Below are 20,530 nucleotides of genomic sequence, written 5' to 3'. Positions count from 1 at the left end.
GCCAGACGGTGGCGATGACGGTGAGAGGAAATGTTGGATTCATTTCGCACCTCTCGCTAGGGCTTCGGGAGCAGCAGCGGCAGCACCGGCAGGGACTGATTAGAATCGTTTTGCTTAAAAACAAATATCCATTGAACTGGGGTCGGTTGGTTGTGTTGGTTGGTTGATACAAAAAGCATCAACGAAATGCATTTGTTGTTTTTTTTTTTGGGTTGAGCAGCCCCCACGGTGGCTAGTGGGTGGATTGAAAGTGAATCAATAGCCATAAAAAGCTTGCCAAAGGGGGTAAACCGCAATGCAAATTCCAATAATTATATTGACAGCAAACGATGCCCCGGAAATTGATAGTTGGAGTGAAGCACAAACAATTTCGGGCCGACCGGACGATCGGTGAGCTCGGTGTTTTTTTGTGTTTGCAGCTCCCACAAAGGTGCCCTTCACTTAAATCATTCAGCTTCACGCGAAGCAAAAGCATTTAATTGATGTATCAGTGCCACGAGTGTATGTGGATGAATGTTTGGATTTCACGCGCGCAGCACGATGTTATTGATTGAAGGAGAGGCGCGAGGCGCTTGCGATTGGATACCGAGTGATAATTAGTGGAAGCAGCCAGTGTCGCGGTCGCGTTCAAATATTTGATTTCTGAACAAAAAGCTAACACACTCTAGGCCAGTACGTTAAGCGGCCAAAAAGAAAAGCTACATTCGATGTTTACATTGATTGTTCGAAGCGAACGTTCGCAACGAGCCGTCGAAGGTGTGTTCGGTTGGATTCGAGGGCATGTTTTGCATGATTCATTGTTTGCATCTCCAGCGTCTCTCCAGCAAGCGGTAGTCCGTAGACGGTATCTTACATCTGTTTCCATCACGCCATCAAACTCAACAGAAGCTTTAGTATGCTCTCTTTCATTCCGTTTTTTCCACCAAGGCCAGGTACGTTTTGAGGAAAACATTCCAGCTCCCATCCTAAGTCGTAGCATCTGGGACGCTCTGTCGCTGTGAAGGTTCAATACATAAATGTTTAATGCCTCCGAGCCTCCGCTCACTCCGGGTGAGGACCAAAAATAGACGGAACAGAGCTCAACGGAACCTTTTTTTAGCATAATCCCTAGCAAAGTCAATGGATTCAATTCAACTGCTCGCTTCGATATGTGATTGGTTGTAGTTCTTGGAATTTGGGTCCCTCCCGGGAGTCTTTTAAATCGCGTAGCAGTGCGATTAATTCTGCTTCTCGGAATGATGAATGATTTTATAAAAAAAGGCGAGGTGAGTGACGTTTGAATGGTTTATCTTGACGATGAGGTCGAAATTGTACATTTTCCGCAGCGAAAGAAAAGTCACTTTCACGTCGATCTCGATCGCGTACACGTGCTGCTGTTGGTTCTTAATCTTCGCTTCTCATCGGCTACGAATGCTACGACCAGTGTGCTTTAGTCAGTCAGTTTTAACTGTTGGAAAGGAAATTATCGAAATCTCGCTGCTCCCCTCAACCGAACGGGATTGGGGAGGGTGCTGGATGGAGCCCACAATCTTTTGCATAATCGCGCGCAACATGCCATTTCAAATGTCAATATTCTAATCTGGGCCGGACTGGGCTCCTCCAGATTGGCAGCGCTGCTTGTCGTTGTTGTCTCGCGCTCGCGTCGTTCTGTAATTTCGCGCTCAATTCTCCTCGATTCTCGAGCTCGAACCACCGCCGCCTCCTCGTGCGCCGAACGCCGAAACAAAGTTTGATGGAAATCGTCTGAAATTAATTCAATTCTCTCGAACTTTTCTCATTCTTCGACGCGCCTGACAAAATCCTTATGCTTAGTGGCAGTGCCCGTCGGTGGTGGCGACGATGTCGAATCGAGCAGGCAGGCCGGAGGTTGGATCAGGTTTCCGAAATGCGCCTTTTTTTCTGTGTTTTTCGCCTTCTTGTTCTCTGGGGGAACATGGGGCTGGAGGGTGCTCGCGGTAGTAGCAGCAGCAGCAGCAGCAGCAACCCACAATCGCCACAATCGGGATTCTGTGCAATTAAGAAACTGATTGCTGACTGGCTGGCTGGCTGGCTGGCTTCTTGGGTGCATTCCCGGGGTTCCGGGATGAAAAATTCAATTTTAAAACTTTCTCCATGCAAACGTAATTCATTGTTCATCAGGCTTTCGGCGGTTTGTCGCGGGGGGTGGTTTCGGTTTCGGTTTCGGTTCCGGCTGCCATTCCCTGTGGGAGTTCACTGTGTATCGAGGGGAAGGATTTTATATTTTCGGAGGAAGCTTCCGGGCATAAATTTCAACTCCACTGAGTGCCATAGCAAGATGGCAAATGTGTAATACATGTACTACGATGTCGTTAAAGTTTGTGGGTGGTAAAACAAGCTTGGATCATTGATGAATAGATAATAAATTAAAAATTGCCATTATTTTACGCGTCGTTACATGTTCTTTTTTCATGTTGCAAAGGATCTTGTATTGCAGAAGTGACCGCTGAATCCAGGACTCCTAGTTATCGTGATCATTTCTATGCGTTGCAACCATGAGATTTTTAAAACCAACACTCTACCTTACTTCAAAATGATGCCCTCAATGGAATGTTTTAAATTTATTAAATTCAAGGGGAATAACTCTAGAAACTAGAAACTTTAAACATACGGCTCGTCCGTCCTTATATATGTTAAAAAAACTCTAGAAACTAAGAACCATACGAAATGCTTTCGGTTTGTGACGAACTTAGATGGTTGAGCAGGAATCTAAAATGGCCTCTGAAAAAGCACATTTTTATCTGCGATTTATGGAGCCTGTAGGTTATCAATGCAGCTTATCAATTTTCAAACAGCAACGCATTCAAAGCTTCCATTCAAAACAAGTCTGCAGGGCGTTGGACAAATTAAATACCTTCACCACAGGTCATACACGTTTGCCTAATGCACCTGATGTCCTTTGCGTAGAGTCAGATCATTAATCATTTGTTGAAGAAAAGAAGATAAAGATAAACAGCATTTGATGGATCGCCGCAAAACACTCGATAATCCGCTCGAACTCACGTTGCACCACATTTATGAGACAGTTTGATTTACACGTTTTCAAAGTTTTCATCCCTCCCGGCACTCCGAGAATATTCCAAGCATCCTTTTAAAGCTTGAGTACCTTTCGCCATTCGCATTGTGTCCCAGAAGCAAGCAATCGAACCGATATCGCACGCACCGACACCCATTTGCATCTGGTCTTTGTTCGAAGCATGTCATTGGAAAAATCTCCCCCCTTTCATCCGGTGCACTCAGCGTCACGGGACGTGCTCTAGGAGGTGCGGCTCAATCATCGGCTCAATTGAAAACGGTCCTCGGCGGCGGTGGAAGCGAATCGAACAACATCAAACAGATTTGCTGCAATGATTGATGTCACATTACTCTGAGTGTCGATGGTAGAGTGCCAGGATCGTATTTACTCCCCAAACCGAGGCAAGGAGGGGCCAGTTGCATCGACTGGATGGCCGTTTGACGTCAAAGGCCGGAACAAACAACCGAACCGGTGGCCGAAGCTCACTGCCGCTGACATGCAGTCGTAAATGGGCAATTTATTCCTTCTCTGTTGAAAGAGAGAGAGAGAGAACGAGAACGAGAGTGCTCCACCGTTGGCACATTTGTGCAGAGGTTGTTTTATCCGCTGGCGCTAAGCCCTGGAAGTCTCGTAACGAAATCGGAAAGAAGCACCGCGGTCGAGTGTTTGCGGAGGGCAACGCTACCTAATCGAATATGAGAGCGAGAAATCAAACAAACATTCCGGTAGCAGCAGAAGCAGCAGCGCCAGCACCGGTAGCCCCGGTAGTTGTCGGTGCCAAGTCGGTGCCGAGCTGAATCCCAGGGTGTTACAGGAACCAACGAACCAAGCGAGTTTGAGCCAGGGCTGGACCGCTGGATGCCGCTGGCAAGTCTATTGCCCGGTGTCTCGGTGGCCGGTCGGGCCAGCACACAGACTGGCTGGATAGCACAAAAACGTCTTCTCCTCTTTCCTATCTCTCTCTTCCTCTCTCTCTCTCTCTGTTCCTCCGTTTGTGCTCGAGACGGAGGATCCGGACTCCAGGAGCTATCGAAACGATGAAAACATAAACGAATTTGCCGATGCCGGTAGGAATAATTCAATCAACCGACCGCCCGGAGACAGAGCGACCGAGCAACCGAGTGACTACAGGACCCCACCTCTATCCCTGCTACCAGATACACTTGGCCTCGGTCTCGGCCCGGATCGCCACCGTTGGCTGTGGTCAGAAATCGATTTTTGTTCCTTCGAAGCGGAAAAGAAGAAAGGCTCGGAATACCGCGAGGAAGAGGAGTGGCAGCGGAATATACGGCGAAGGAAAATAGGCAGCCGCCACTGCTGGTGCACCGCTCGGCGCGTTGGCATGGCCACAATCGAATGCATCCATAAACCATACATTATGAGCAAGAGCACACACAGAGAGAGACATGGCCACGCATGCAGCGAATTTTTGGGGAGGGGTGGGGCCCGAGAGCGAATCAGGAATCAATAAACGATTTCCGTTCGCTTACAAAACCAACCGGCCACGAGCCTGAGGCCCGTAAGCGAATCATGTGGTCCCGGTTGAAACAATCCCCGTTTTTTGGTCCATCGATGAGGCTCTTCACGGGGTTGCAGTTCGCAGGCACTAGCTTGGCAGCAGTCCAGGTGGTGGTGGTGGTGGTGAAGTAAAGCTTCAGGATGATCACGAGATCGCTGGCAACCGTAGTCCTTGGCGTCGTGCAATTAAATTAAATGCCGCTCTATGAGATAGGCTTCGCAAAGGCGCTAACGAAGCTATTGCTCGCCAATAGCAGTCACGATGGGCGATGAACGTTGTATGTGTAAAGATGGGTGATGATGGTGGGTTAGGAGTGTGTTAGGCCAGCAAACAATCTCTCTAAAACCCACCGATCGTCCCCCCCGGAAAACAAACCGAAACCGTTCCGAGTCATTTCCTTCTCAAGTGTCTAGAAGGAAACGCTCATTGGCGAGATGAAAAACACACATTTTCACCGCTTCTTCACTCACTCCCTTGGCTTTGGGATTGCTTCGGGTGCGTTTCGACCTAATCCTTCTGCTGCCGTTGCCGCCGGTAGCGGTAATATCAATAATACCGGATCGCATCAAGGCATTACTTCGCATAGTGAGCAATCAATCGCTAATCCTCGTGATATTGATGCGTCTTATTTATTTTCCCCCGCTCACACATACGACCACAAGTGCTAACACACACTAGAGAGCGTTGCCCCGGTTGGCTGCTTGACCGAATCGCAGCCAGCAGAAGAAAGTACCAGAAAGCAATCACATTTACTGTGATGGTGCGAACCTTAGTGGCCTCTCTCTCGCTGGTCTCGTGAGCCGGTGAGGCCACGGCCGAGTGGTGCCACAAGGAACGTGTCAGTTATTCATCTTCTGTGCTTCTGCCGCGAGAGAGTGACGCTGGAGCCGAGTGGAGAGGAGAAAACAAAAAATCGAGTGGCCAGCCCCCGAAATCACCGAGAAAGCATAATCCCAAGAAGGAAGGGCATGTCCCCTCCCCCCGCGCCCCTTTGCTTATCTCTTACTTTCAGGAAATATAAATGATACATTTCGGGGCCATCGAGATAAGCATAAGAAAAGTATTTTGGAGAGTGAGCAGCGAATGCCACCGCAAAATCTGGGAGCCCGCTTGAGAATTGAGTGATCAATTCGTCTAATCACATGGACCAGGGGGACGGCCGGAGATGGGACATAGCAGCAGCAGCAGCAATCCATCCGCTCTCCCACAACTACTAGCCAGCCAGCCAGCTAACGTTGGGCTATAAATCATTTAAGAAGAAGAGCCACCAAACGGGGGCCAACCGGACCAACGGAGCAAACGGTTGATCCGATCTGGTCCCTGGTCCTCATGAATAATGTATAGTGCTGGTGAGAAAGAACGAACGAACTGGGACCTGGTGCCGGTGGTGTTGGCCAAAAATCGAAAAGTGACGAAATGGCGACGAAATGGCCGACAACCTAACCTCAAATCTTATTACGAAACCAGAAGGTCAAGGTGCTTAACCTTCCAGGGCGCGTCGTCGGCCGAGCGTGAAGAGGATCCCCCTCGGGGACCTCTCTCTCTCTCCTTGCGAGTCTTACGATTTGTTGCTGCAGCATCAAACCAATCAGCTGATCAGTGTTCGCTCGCCCGGTGTTATCCTTCCGGATGTTCCGGCGAATATGGAGACGCACTGGGCGTCCGTGTCGACGTGGCCGTTCCGTGAGTGCCGTGAGTCCTGTTCCGGAATGAACACCAAGGCAAGCTCGGTGAGCTTTTCTCACGAGATAAGGCAGAGATGCTGAGGTTAAAAGCAAGAGATACAAAGAGAGAGAGAGATGAGAATGAGCAGAATGCGATGCAGGACGGAACGTCGTGGAAAATGGAACTGTTCCTTAGCTTCAAGACAACCTCGGTTGGTTCATTCTTCATTTCGTCCTCTCTCTCTTGCCTTCGAACTGAATTATGCTTAATGCTATGTGTTTGGTTTATAACACACGGAACGGAACAGTGAGACATTCTTTCAAATCTAATTGCAACATAAATTGATCCGGATGTCTGTATCTCAAGGCCCTTTAACAACATCCGGCATGCCGAGAACCATTCTTTAGCATTTTAAGTACGCATTCCACTGTCTTCTTTTTCTTCTACCATCTCCACGGTACAACCCCTTATCTCATGCGTTGTTATGCTGCGTGCGAGAGTCCCATGCGTATATCTTCCGAATACAGCTGGCACAAGCCGGCCTCACACGCTCGTAAACCGGTCCAAAATACTAGGGGACCTTCGCACGTCGCGTACATCACGAGAAAATTTATTTATCCTCTACGACAGCATTAGCACCACCCCCTGCACCCAGCACCCAGCAGAGCTACGCAGACATTCCACCGGCGCAATTGGCGAAACTTTGCGTTACATCAATTATCACCGTAATTACGTTAAGTTTAATGGGATAAATGAAATTCCAGCTGCAGCTCGAGCGTGTAGTAGGTCCTATTATGGTTACGTGAAAGCCTTCCCCTCCTTCCGGACCATCCCCAGACCGCTCTCGAGCACACCGAGTCCCTTAACTTAAGGTGATTCCATCCAGTGCCCACGCCAGTTGGTTGGAGATATTTATAAGACGCACACAGTCACACAAACACCGGGGACACTGTCGTCGTCGTCATCGCCATCGTCGTGTGTGGTTCCGTCAGCATACACAGCAGTTACATAAGTGGCCCCTTCACATCAAACGAGACCCGAGAGCCTTCACGGATCGCGGGCTTTTCTCCGAAAATTTTCTGACGAAAAACCATCGCTTCAGGCCACGGAACCACTCATCACGGTTTTGCGACGGTTGAGTTCAACTATTTGGAAGGCATCTGTCTGTGTTTGTTCGTCCGGTCTGTCGCGAGGGCTTTAATTTTTCAACCGGAAACTCCGCTCCACTCCCGAAAACCCCCGCCAAACCGATGCACCTGTCGCCGGTTGTTTTGACGGAGAATCCGGCGAAACCGGTCCGAAAAAAAGGAAAGGAAACATATAATTTCATTTGCTGCACCATCCAAGGACGGCGAATCCGCTTGGCACCGCGAGCTGAGAATCGCCCCCCCCCCCCCCCCCCCCCGAGACGACCAATCTTGCAGCGACCTCTCCGGTGAGCGGTGGCGTCCTACTGGCTGGTCGGAACGATGTTAGAAGGATAATTTTATGCTCCTAATTGCACCATAAATTCGAAGCGTAATGTCATTGGCTCGCACCTTTGCACCTTGAACCGCGAATGGCTGGTGGCGAAAGGGCAAAGGCAATTGAAGGGTTTGCCATGGGGGCACGCTTGCATTGATAGTGGCAGTGGCAGTGGCAGTAGCTGTTGGCGTCAGGCCCACGCTGGTGTCTCGCGACGAGGATCGCGAGGTCGCGGTACTAATTTTGTGCTCTTTCGATTATCATACTTTCGTTTCGTAGGTTGTTTGCGGGTGGGTAACATACTTATGTAAAGGTATTAGGCATTGCAGCTAAAGAGATCCTCCGGTGGGAACATTCATGGCTTCTCAGGCAGAAGGTGCGATTTTGTGGTTGCTTAGTGCAGTTCGTTAGATTTTCAGGAAAGAAAATACATATTTAGGCAAGTTAAAGAAATAGTAAACACTTATTTACCAAAGAATTTAAACATAGATATAGGTGGCAATGGCAGTACTTCTGGTAAAGGATCATCTGTTACCCAACAGTCAATGTTCTTTCGTCTGATATCGAGTTTCGTAAGGCAACTTACTCCCAGAAATCCTTGAAGGTTGTTTAGGAACTGCTTTTTTTAGTTCTGTTTGCACGTTCACAGTGAAAAACAAGACATCGGGTGCAGGATTTGCTTTGTAGAAGTGTTAATATCCAGCAGAGCTTAAAAAAATGAATGATGCACAGAAAAAGTGCACTTCTGTTCCATTCCGTTCTGCTCTGTCAAACTGCGTTACTTTGACCCGAAGTTTGTCGCAAAAGCTGAGATAATAGTAGTGGATTACAGAAAGGATTACAGGACACTTCTCATCATTTTGAATTATCCAATCAAGATATGGTCAGAATTAGATTCAGGACATCTTGAATAGACCAGAAACAGATAGAGTTATTTATCAACTTAAAATCTAAACAATCCAATCCCAGCAAAGGACTCTCTTTGCTGTGAAAAAAAATCTCCACAACAATCTACTGCTAAAGCTAAATTTTAATTGAATTTAATGCATAAAATCCTCCCTCAAATGACCGCTATCGAGGTCGCAAAACGCGAAATCGAGCCAGCCCCTTTAAAGCCACCGGAAATGCTGCTCCGAAATGAGGTTCACACCATGGCACCGTTCGTTTGTCGGTCGGTCGTTGGTTCCGAGCAGCATTTTATTGTGTTTACACTGAGTGTGTTTGTGGGGGGTTTAGACAGATGGTGATGCTCTCCACACCTCCACTCTGGCCTGGGACACCGTTTGGTAAAACCGCGACACCGAATTCCATCATTCCCCGGGAGCAACAACACACAGGACAGCGGGAGCTACACAGCGTCAGTGAATTGCGAATGTAACATTAGCCAGCTGGTGCAGTTCATTAACGCTCGCTGCCACCACCACCACCACCAACCTCCCTGCAGGCGTTGGTGTCAGCCGATGGTGACCTCAAACCGAATCCTCATTACCGGACGCATATCCAGGACAGGCCCAGACTGGGGCCGGGGCCAACTCGTCAAACAGGAAGCAGAAGATGAGCTTTTTCCGGTTCGCTGGCTCCGTGACCGTGGTCGGACTCGGTTACCAGCACACCAGCAACCTCTAAACAGCAGCATGGCGTATCCCATGCACAGGGGGTTTATCCTACGACCGAACCCAACCGGATACCTATCCGGATTCCGGGCACTGGCCGTCGGTGATCGTCCAGTGCGACCCGGCGGTGGGTTTCTCGGGTACATGTGTCGTGTCAGTTAGCCAGTCAGTCAGCTTCTGACCCCCTCTCCCCCCCCCCCCCCAAAACCCATCTACCCGTCTTTTGTTGTACATTTGTTTCAATTTCCGGCTCATGATGCCGGCCTGATTTCTGAACTTCCTTCCTAATCACGTTGGGGGGAGGGTTTTCGGGGAAGGGAAGGGGGGGGGGGCGGTCGACTGAGAGATCCGCTACCTTACGGAGGCGATCCTCCCGGCTGTGCGCGCACCGGAAGGCCGTGGAAGGTTAATTGCTGCGCGTAAATTCCCGAGCAAACATCGCATTTAATTGCGAACTCTGAGTACGGTCCATGGTGGTGGAGGTGGTGGTGGTGGTGGTGGTGGTGGCGTCCGGCGTCAGATTGTTGGACGAATTTGCATCGCAGCTTTCGGCGAGGAGGGCGAGGGATTGTACACATCCCTGGCCAGCATCCGGATTCGATCAATTTCCTGGTCTCGCAGGCAGGTGGAAAGGGCACTGTTTACTGGACCCTGTCCGGAAAGCGTGCGCCGGTGCTTGACTGTGGCGAACACGTGGGCAAACAGAACAATACAGGATAGCGTACCTATTTGTAGACGTCACTGTTTTGTTTGTGCGACGGAATTCGATTCGTTGCTGAAGTCTACTCGGTAGTGAATGTGTTCTTCTGTCTTTCATCTTACTGAGGAACGCAGCAAGACTTTAGTATTGGTGCAAATGATACTCAGAATCAGGACTGGAGGTAGCGTCAACTTTTGAATGAGTCTCGGCTTCTCTTAATACATTGTTTTGGTCTAAAGTCTGGAGGCGTCAAGATGCAGGCGTCTGCCTCGCTGTTAAACAGCATCACCAGCAGCACCATTTTTGCCAGCGAAAAAGAAACTTTTCATGTTAACAACGGCCATTTTTCCTCACATAAATAGCCGGAGCGATACCCGGAGGCCGGTGAGAAAAGCATCGTCCCATCGTCCTTTCCATCCCTGCCTGGACCCTTGGATCGCAGTTTGGGGGAACTTACAGCACAGCGCACTTGCCACCAGGGGAACCACGTCGGGTGCTCTTCGAAAGCATATTTCACAGGCAGCGGGTGGGCCTCGTGCTGGTGCGCGTGGTTCGCTACCTGGAAGCCTGGAAGGTTTTGAAGCGATCCGATGCCACCGGCAGATGGTCGACGCCCCCTGTGTTTGAAGCCAGCAGGTGTGCCGGCCACGGCAGGTGGTGTTGTGATTGCGAACGTTTGTTGGCCAAAGCACAAACCGTGGCATTTCGCAAATTGCCTTCGGTACACAGCAGCAGGTTGGTTTGCCTTCGCGCGGTAAAAGTTAATATCTTGGATCTCGCGCCAGTCATCACCAGCAGCAGCAGCTGATGGCCAAGGTAAAACCGATTGCAGGTGCAGGTGTGTATTGCCTTTGTGTGGGACGAGTACACGAGTTGATGGAGCAATTGATCCGCTGAAAGGCACTAAACAACCTTTGGTGATGGCGCTTTAAAATGGGTTCCGTGATCCTACCAGAAGTAATCAGTTGGATCGGGACAAAACGGGAACAAGGACGCTACTGGGACATGCCACGCTTTTTGCCACAGTGTCCAGCTAATTAAAAAGTGTAATAAATTTGGACACATTTTGCACCGCGGCCTGTGGCAACTCGGATACGGAGGATTCGATACCCAGGGCATGATTGGCGATTTACTTAGCCAATTAGGGCCCGGTCCGATAATTATGCATTCAAATTAACGCAATTTCGGTCTCATGTCGCATCCTCGCGTGCGTGCTCTTGTGTGTGCAAAATGTAATAAATATTGATACAACTTTTATTAGTCCGGCCCGGGCCTGTGCGAGCTCATCGGATATCGGACCGGATCGCGCGCCCCGTGTCGGTAGTATGCTGCCCTGATGGCGGCCATCGTAAAGTAATCCCGCTACTTCATGAACATAAATTGAATAATTAATTACTGCTTAATTCCTGCCGCTGGTGCTTTTGGGGAGGCCAACGCCTAGGATCTGTGCGTTGTACGTTAGATCGTTTACGGAAATTAAGGTGGATTACGGAGTGGTCGCGGGAGGGTGCGACATTTGGCACCCAATCGCGAAGCTGAGCTTCGTAGTTGCGTGTGAAAAAAGATAGTAATTTTCGATAAAATAAAAATCAATGAAAAAGAACCATGGTACTAAAGGAAGAGCAGGAAGGATGTAGCACTAGAAGCCTAGCTAATGAGCACTACCAAGCATGTAACTTATGGTCCACAGTGCCACCGAACTCACTGACTGACTGACTCCATTAATCAACCGTCACCTTCTTCTCGCTGACAGCTGACGCAGCTGCAAGAGGCAACTACAGAGTCTCTGCATGCGGTCCTCCCGCCCCCTGGAGGAGAAGGTCATCTGCCGCCCAAAGGAAAGCCTCAAAAGTGGTTCCGCATAATGTGGAAAGTTTCCAAAAATCCCTCTCCCGCACTGCCTGGCATACAGTACACCCCGCTAAAGCTCAGTTAGCAACCCCGAAAATGGCCGCCTGTAACGTGGTGTCATCTGAAGCTAATGCTTCGCTGTAACGAACACTCATGCGAGGCCTTTGAACGAACTGATTGAGCTCGATCATCCCGTGCAGGTCTTCATTAGACGTCTTTCTCTTTGTTGCCCATGGTTTCGACTTTCCAAAGGGTTGTCTGGAACGCTGGAGACGCGTTTCGATCCCCGCGGACATTAACCACATGTGGAGCTTATGGGCACCCGGGACTTACCTTTCCTGTTCGCTCCCCGGACGGGGATTCTGGGGGTTCTCGTTTAAAATTAACAATCCTGTGCAGCCTTTCCGAGGTTTCCGGAATCCCAAAAACACACACATACATTCCAGGGAGCCACGGTCCCTTTCTCCTGTCTTCTTCGACCAGCATCTTCCACGATAATTATCCCCATAAATAAACACTTTTCATTGAACAACGGCACACCAACACACACTCATTCCCTTGGTGGCTCATGGTGCAAAACAAACCCTCCCTCTCCCGCTTTTCGTCGCTCCTTGAGGGAAGCACCTTCGAGGCGCAACTTTCATCCCCCGGCAGGAGGGTTGACCACCATCTTTTCTTCGAAACGAAACTCACCGGATGATAGTGGCGGTGAAAGCACTTACGGTCGGTCGGTCGGTCGGTCCACCGCCTCCCGAAAAGACAGGCCAGAAGCACAGAACCGGAACCGGAACCCGAGACCACGAACATGTGGCCACCGCCAGCCGCTCTCTCTCTCTCTCACTCTGGTTGCCGTGGTCTTTGGTCGACTCCCTGCGACGTATCGTGGATATGTATGTATCCGGTTCGGCTTCAGCGACGGCCACTGTACTCCCGCAGCGCCTTCAGGGTCTTCTCTGGGTGTGCCGGCCACACCACCGCCTTTTCCCGGGGCACCTTCGCAGACCATTTCACGGTACATACAAGTTGTACATAATGGATAAAGTTTTATCGTCCCGCACCGCTACTGCTGCTGCTGCTGCAGAATGGCTTTCGCTGGAGGGAAGTGAAAGCATTACCATCACCACCACCACCACCAAAGGCAGCAACAGCAGCGCCTTGAGTGAGCTTTTTGGGACGGGCAGCAAATGGAGATTGGCCGCAAAGTGAGATTGCTGCTCCAGGATGCCGCAGTCGAGTCCCGGGGAACCTAAAAACCCCCAGCTGCAGGGCTTGATGTACGAACGATGCTACTCCTGCTGCTGCTGCTGCTGCTGCTGCTGCTGCTGCAGTGATTGCTCCGTTTGGAGCAGCATATCGCCGCATATAAATATGATGCACTCGAGCTCATAACTTTTGCTCGCGATGCAGTAAACGTCAGCATAACTCAACCACGGGGCACTATCTGGTCCGGGTCGACCGTTCGAGCGATGAGCGCACTGGATCAACAGCACCGAGTACCGAGAGCCTTGGAATCCGCCCCAAAGGGGGTCCCAAAATGATGGGAATTAAAAGTAATGGTTAGCGAGCAAACTCGAGAAAGCGCGAGATGCGAGATGATTGCGGGCGTCGTCAAGTTTTCTTCGAATTCGTCAAATTCGTACGCGATGGAGCGATGTTGTGCTGCTGCTGCTGCTAACGTGGTACATGCCAAGGAGGAGCTAATTCAATCATCATCCAGTCCGATCGATCCGGGGGCCCATCGACATCGACATCAGTTGTCGATGATTGATTAAATCACTAACTTGATGCTTTGGTTTGTTTTGCTGCTTTTCGGTGAGTGATTGGGCGTCTTATGCGTCGCCGTATGTGCCTGCGTGCTTGTTTGTGTGGTGGGTGGGGGGTATGATTGATATCATAATGTATCTCGACTGCCCGCCGTTGACGGAGGGCTTTTGTGGCACTTACGACTTGTCAACATCTCAGTCCCTGTCCCAGACGAGTCTCAGGCGCTTGTCAGAATAGATTTGATAGTTTATTGAATTGTTGTTACCTCGCTGATGAGGGTTCTTGTGCCGGTCCCAACGAAACCCCAAAGTCCAACCCAACCCAGCTGTGCCTTGGTGGACAATGCTTGTTCCACGGGAGGTGCCGGGTGGTCCGCGGCGGGGGTTGGTGTTTTGTTCTAATTCAATTAAAGTTGCTTCAATAAATTATGCTCTCGTGTAACTTCATCACATTAATTTCTATTTAAAGCTCTGCGCCACAAACACACCACATCCCCCTCGTCCACCCTGGTTGGTGTCGTTTATCAAAAAGGGGGTGGAAAGGCCCGCCACATCGCCCGATGGCCAACGGCCCGGGCAAATACCCGGGCCCGGCTCTCAAGTGTCCGCTGTCCGCAAAACCGGATACCCGATACACTCGTTGGCTGACATTATTCAAAGCTCTAGGTCTGGCTGTGTGGTGTCCTCGGAGGTAGCTGTAGTTAGTTTTGGGGGTTGGTTTGTGTGCGAGCGGAGGACTCCTTCCTGAATTAGCTCCGACTTCAGTCCGGCGGAAGAAAACTCTCGTCCCGTTCAAACGACAACAATTCAAACACACGCATCGCACACGACCGTAGTGCTTCCGGGGGTAGTTGTGCAAATGAAAATTAATAACATGCCCGCCAGCCAGAGTGGATCAGAAGGGAGCATATTATATAGTGTGCCGGCGCCGGATGTATGTTCCAGACCTTCGCACTTTCGTCCTCTACCTCGATCACCTCGGTCTCGACCGCGAACCCTGCAATCAACGGAGAAGGAACCCGAGAGCTCATCCTCACGGTGCGAGCGCACCAAAGACGCGCGGTTTGTGTCTGGAGAGTTCACACACATCCACACAAACGCATACGAGTACGTCTCGTTCCCGCAAATAGAATTCAGATTTTCGCCCCTTTGCGAGATGTGGACGCAAAACGCAATCTTGTGAAGCGTGAGAACCACACTCCGCGGGCTCTTCGCTGTCCGATTCCACTGCCACTGCCGCTGCATTGTTTGAGATTGGTGGTTTGGCCGACAATAGTTTCCGAGTGTTCCGAGCGGCAGCATCAAGCAGCACAGAAACAATAAAACATGGAGCATAATTAGAAATTATTACCCCAGGGAGGGGCAGCTGGCTGTTGCCATCGCCGTTCGAGTGTCGAGGCGATCAACATTCCGGTGCGTCATTGGTGCTGGTCTGGGGTCTAGGGTTTGCTGCTTGCTACTCATTGCAACTGCTGGCCAAATGCTGGTAACCATAATCTAGTGGCGTTAACATTTTAATTGCAGGATTAAGGGATAGATAAATATGCGCAGAAAAACTTTCTCGTACCTCAAACAGTTCCCTGCTATGCGACTCCCTCTATCGGGCTGGCACAACGCTTGAGTGGAAGCTGTGAGGATTGTTCTCGAGTGTCATAATCGCGCTGGGAAGCGAACGTGAAGCAGCACCACCGTTTGGATGGTTGGAACGCCCGCCAAATTGAATACATTTATGAACCACGCGTGCTACATTCTTGAGACGGTTTTTCGGAATTCCCGAAGCGAAGCTAATCCTGTGCATGATAGACGTTAATTACTCTTTAATGGGTTTTTCTCTACAATGCATTCTCTTCACGCTGAATGAATGGTTTTAAATTAGTTCACTCGGCATGATTCAATTTGTTGCCCTTTTGTTTTACTTCGGGGAGGTAAGTGTAACTAACTGATTGCTCGAAATGGCAACAGGTTGACTGGTGTTACCGAATTCGAATGATCAAACGAGCTACGAGCTTAGAGTAGGTAGGCAAACTGAATTGTGAAGTCTGCAAATTGATTCTTGAAACCACAAGAACGTTAACCACGTATCAAACCGCAAAAAATATCGTAAATGCACTTGGAATGGGATTTGCTACCTTGCGCACCTTTAAGTCCCGACATGAATGCTTTGAATTTCACTCTTCTTCGAACAACGATCAACTTCGATCGATTCCTCAAAAGGAGAGTTTCAGAGAATACAGAATAATGGATGGATAATGTGCCAGTGTTTGAAAACCAACATTGACATTAACATAAAATCTTTAATCATAAAAGAGATGCCACAATTGAATGCGAATAAATCATATTAACTTTTCTGATAATCTTAAAATCAAATAATCAATTAGCCGAGCAGATTGGGCAAGGTGTTTGAATGCAAAAAATAGTTGAGTCCGGTTGGACTCAATGTCGTAACCTTCTTTGTACTGTAACGTTCAAGAAAAAATGGTTAAAGGTATCTGCGAGGAACAATAAATGTGTTTCATTAAAAAAAAAAAATACAAATTACAATTCCTTCTCACGTTTTGCGATCAGCACACATTAATCCCAGAATCAAATCGATTACCATTTCGCTGTAGAGTTAGAAAATCGCTCATTAGTCTCGCCACTACAAAGCCTATCATCATGACGTCCCGGTTAAAACAAACTCGTAACAATACCAATATTACTATTAGAGTCGCTTTTTAAGGTAGGTCATCGGTTAGGAGGAGGGCGGAGGGCAGCTGGCTTTATCAAACTGTCCCAAACACAATCGATGAGGCACTGTTTGCCATCGCCAGCTTCCCATTTCCTATTCAAAGTGTTTGAATGAATTTCGTTCGAATTCCCTCCACCCACCTTCCTGCCACTCGCTTACTCTTTACTTCCCGATCAAAGCTTTTCGACCAAAAAGGACTCCCCGGGACAAAACCTTCTCCTCCGGAAAAACCACGAACTTTATTTCAAGCATGACCACGACGATCCCCCTTGTAACAGCTTGTTTGGCCGCAGCGCTCTGGCAGCAAGAAAAACAAAACTCTCTCCCCCTCTCTCTCTCTCTCTCTCTCTCTCTCGCTCTCTCTCTCTCTCTCTCTCTCTCTCTCTCTCTTTGTCCGGTGGAAAACTTTTCCAGATCACCGGTGGAGATGGAGACGACGGAGGGCCTGGAGGGCTGACTTGGTTTCGGTTTGCTTGCTCGGCTTGTTTACAGTCGCCTTCCATTACCGCGGTATCGGACATGATAGGTTTAACCCGGCTAGGATCGGAACGCACCCACCCCTTCTCACTCTCTTCCCTCACCCCCCTCAAACCCAGTGATTGGCTAGATGATTGGCTAAGTGAAAAGCTCGGTTCGAGCGAAATACCAACCAGGAACGCTGGGAGGGAAAATGAAGAAAACAAGAATCACAAGTCATCATTACGTCCAATTATTGGATCTCGCTTTTTCCTCCACCACCACCACCATTCAGGGGATGGTCACCAGTTACTACCGAAACCACAGTATTGGGAAGAGAATTATGCTCGCACGGACGGTACGGTGCGGGACAGTGCGTGGTGGTTGGCTGGCCCGAATCCGAGACCGGCCAATATAAATCGCATCATTGGAGTTTTCACACAGTTTCAGCGGCAGCGGCAGGTCGGTGGAATTGCGAGAGGAGGCCATGAGGGTGAAAATAAAATACACCACAAATGGGGTGGGCATGGGGGGACGGGGCGTGGTGGGTGATGGTGGCCACGGCGACTAACCGAAAGGACTAACTTTGGCCGTAAATCTACACGACACAGAAAAGCGATATTCCGTTCGATGGTAAAAATAAATCTAGATTAACGCAAAAGGTGCCGGCTCCCGGAGGCTCTTGGTCTTGGTTGGAAAAGAAGGAAATTCCTCACCAGCCACCCCAGTACCGGGAAAAAAGGGGACTCTCCGGGGCTGGGGCCGCATCCGGTCCACCGTTAACAGGTCACTAATTTAATCAATAAATCACCGGGAAAACTTTGATGCCGGTGACGTGGCGATGAAAGTTTCCTGTAAATAAATCCATCGGCCCCCAAAACCAAAGGCCTACCGGAACGCAGCCTGTGGGCCCTGACTGACATTGGCAGCAGCAGCAGCGGTTTGGCGGTGTTTGCATTTCCCCCTGTGGCTGCTGTTCCGAGCATTTGACGGTCCAAATTAATAACGGTAAGTTGGCGCTTCTCGGTGGCCACCGGTGGTCGATCAATTAGCTGATGATTGGAAGGTAGCTCACCTGGGGGTGGGGCACACCACCAGTACACCAGGAACGCATAGCTGCAGCACGTTCCAAGAACCGTTGTTCGAGCCCAACATGGAAAAGCCATTTCGAAGTTCGAAGTAAAAGCAGTCCTCGATGTGAAGTGTTTTCCACGAAATATCCCGATGACAAGGGCCTGTCAGAAAAATGAAAAACTGTTGAAAAGAGATAGATTACAGGCGAGCACACACGCGCACGCACAGATAATGCACGTGATATGATGGATGGTTCCAGCTCTAGTCAAGTGTTTGCAGCCAGGAATCTGCTTCTCTTGCGGTCCCTTTGCCGGAAGAAGAGGCATTTTATTTCTTTTGAAATGCAAGAACTGTCTCTTCCGCTCCCTTCTGGTTTGATTTTGATTGATCTGCGGGCACCAACGTGCATCGACCTCTCTGGAAGAGCTCCTTGACATTCGTTATCATGCTCAAGACACGACACAATACAACAAACACAAACCAAAGGGCGAGCCTATAGCCGGTCGACGACGCCGGCTTGATGGATTCCGCAATTACCGCACGGATCGTGAAACAAATCATCCGTTGCAAATCGAGTGACTCTTGACTGTCGCTTAACCCCCCGACTTGATGGTAGAAGCTAATTTGCAGCATTAATCGTCGGCCCGGCCGAGCACATCCGTCCGTCCGTCCGTTCGTTCGTCTATCCATCAATCATGTATTTACTTTAAATGGATCGTTTATCGTTACATGACAAATGTGGAGGATCTGTATGGTACCGGGGAATGGGTGATACGTTGATGACATGAGTTGGTGATGATGTGTTCTCTGATCGCTCATCATCGACCGATGAGATGGATGCTTATTTACCGTAAACGATAGCAATAGACAAACGTAACGTAAGACCTTTCTGTATAGATTTGTCTAAAGGAGTTTTCATTGCATTGTAGCGGTCGATGAGTGCAGTAGAGATTGCATAATTTCATTGCAAATAAATCTTTCACCTTTTCAGCTTGGTTTGAAAATCGATTGCAACTATTCACAAAATTCACGATAAATTTTAAATCCTAACCACCTTCTACTATGGAAAAGAATAAACCGTATACTGTCATATTGATCATACAGCTGCTCATTGCAAGGCACTAAATGACGGTTTACGCTAAAATCTAATGACAGTTATCGGCAAGTGAAAGTTACCTTCGTGTATCAGGTACCAAAACGGTTTCCAATTATTGTGCGCAGCATAGTACATTCAACATGCACCTCCGTTGCACCTCTCGCAACTTTTCTAGGAAGTCCGTCCGATAGATCCTTTATGGAATTCTATTCACACAAAAATGACCGACCGAACTGAAAAGGATCGACTTTTCACCAAAAACATCGATGGCATCGCCTGCCTGATCCACGAGGCTGATCCTGCAACCTGCTGATGCTGATTAGAAATTCCGGAAAATGGATACGTTATTCAGGACCGCTCGTTCTGCGCCAAGCGCTGAACCGATGGATGGATAGATGCATTCATCGCACGGTGGCAAAGTTCGGCAGCTTTTTTGCCAACGCCGCTGGCCAACAAACTTTCCATTTTTCCACTGATTGCCCTTTACCGTTGGCCGGGGGAAGCTGGGTCGAACAGTTTCGGTGTATGAATGGAAAATGCATAACGCCATAACGTCTCCCCCCTCCCGGGGCCCCTGGCAATGGGCCTTTGTGTGTTTGGCAATTTCTTTCTTTCCACGAGCTGCTGGTGTTGCGGTGCCAAAGCGAGAGAGGTGCGAGAGTACGAGCGAGTTTTGACTCTCTAATATGCGGGTGAGTTGCAGTGAGCCAAACGGGTGATTGGACTGCCACCGCAGGCAAAGTTACAGATGCAGTTGTTGCAGTTGCAGTGGACCTGCGCGAAAAGTTACATTCGATCTCTCGTCGTGTATGCTCGGTGAAGCGACGCTTTCGGTGAGCAACAAACAACCTCTCGCTGCAGCGGTGCGGAGCGATAATTAAGCTCCCCGTCGTCAGCATCTAATGTTCGAATGTTCATCATTGACCGGTCGAAAAGGCTGTAGTTTCGGGGGGCACAGCACATTTAAAAAGGGAGCATCCTGGCACACATGCCCGGCAATGTGGGCAATTTGTTGTTTTCGGCGGTGCTCGGTCAAAGTTTTGGGTGCTTGAACGAGTTACCAGACTGTCCAGGGCCCTCTTGCTCTGAAAATTCATTACACAACACTCTGTACTGGCAGAAATGTTTGGAATGCCACGAACAGCAGACAGGAAGGTGCAGGACGTACGATGCAAGGAATTCACCTCGATTGGAAATTCGATGGCTAGCTGGATGGGCTCGTTTGTCTGTTTGTCGAGCACGGCTTTCTTTCGTTCCCCAAAAAGGAAGGTAGCAAGCCCGTGCCATTGCCGAGACATTAATTGTCCTAGTCGGGACGGGGGGGAGAAGGTGATCTATTTCTGGTCCAAAACACTATTATTGTCTTTTTGGGGCATCCCAGTCATCATTACCTAACATGTACTGGGAAGGGTGGTTGAAAAACCGGAACATAGAGAAAAAATAACAATAGAAAATGTCCAGAACGTGCAGTAGAAGTTGCAACTAGAACATTTCGAGGACAGAGGATGAGAGAGAGAGAGAGAGAGAGAGAGAGAGCGAGCGCGTTGTGCAACCAACTCCAGGAGGG

This window comes from Anopheles aquasalis, chromosome 3 (assembly GCF_943734665.1).
Source record: "Anopheles aquasalis chromosome 3, idAnoAquaMG_Q_19, whole genome shotgun sequence".
In the NCBI taxonomy this organism is placed as follows: Eukaryota; Metazoa; Arthropoda; class Insecta; order Diptera; family Culicidae; genus Anopheles; species Anopheles aquasalis.
Note: the sequence above shows the minus strand (reverse complement) of the source record.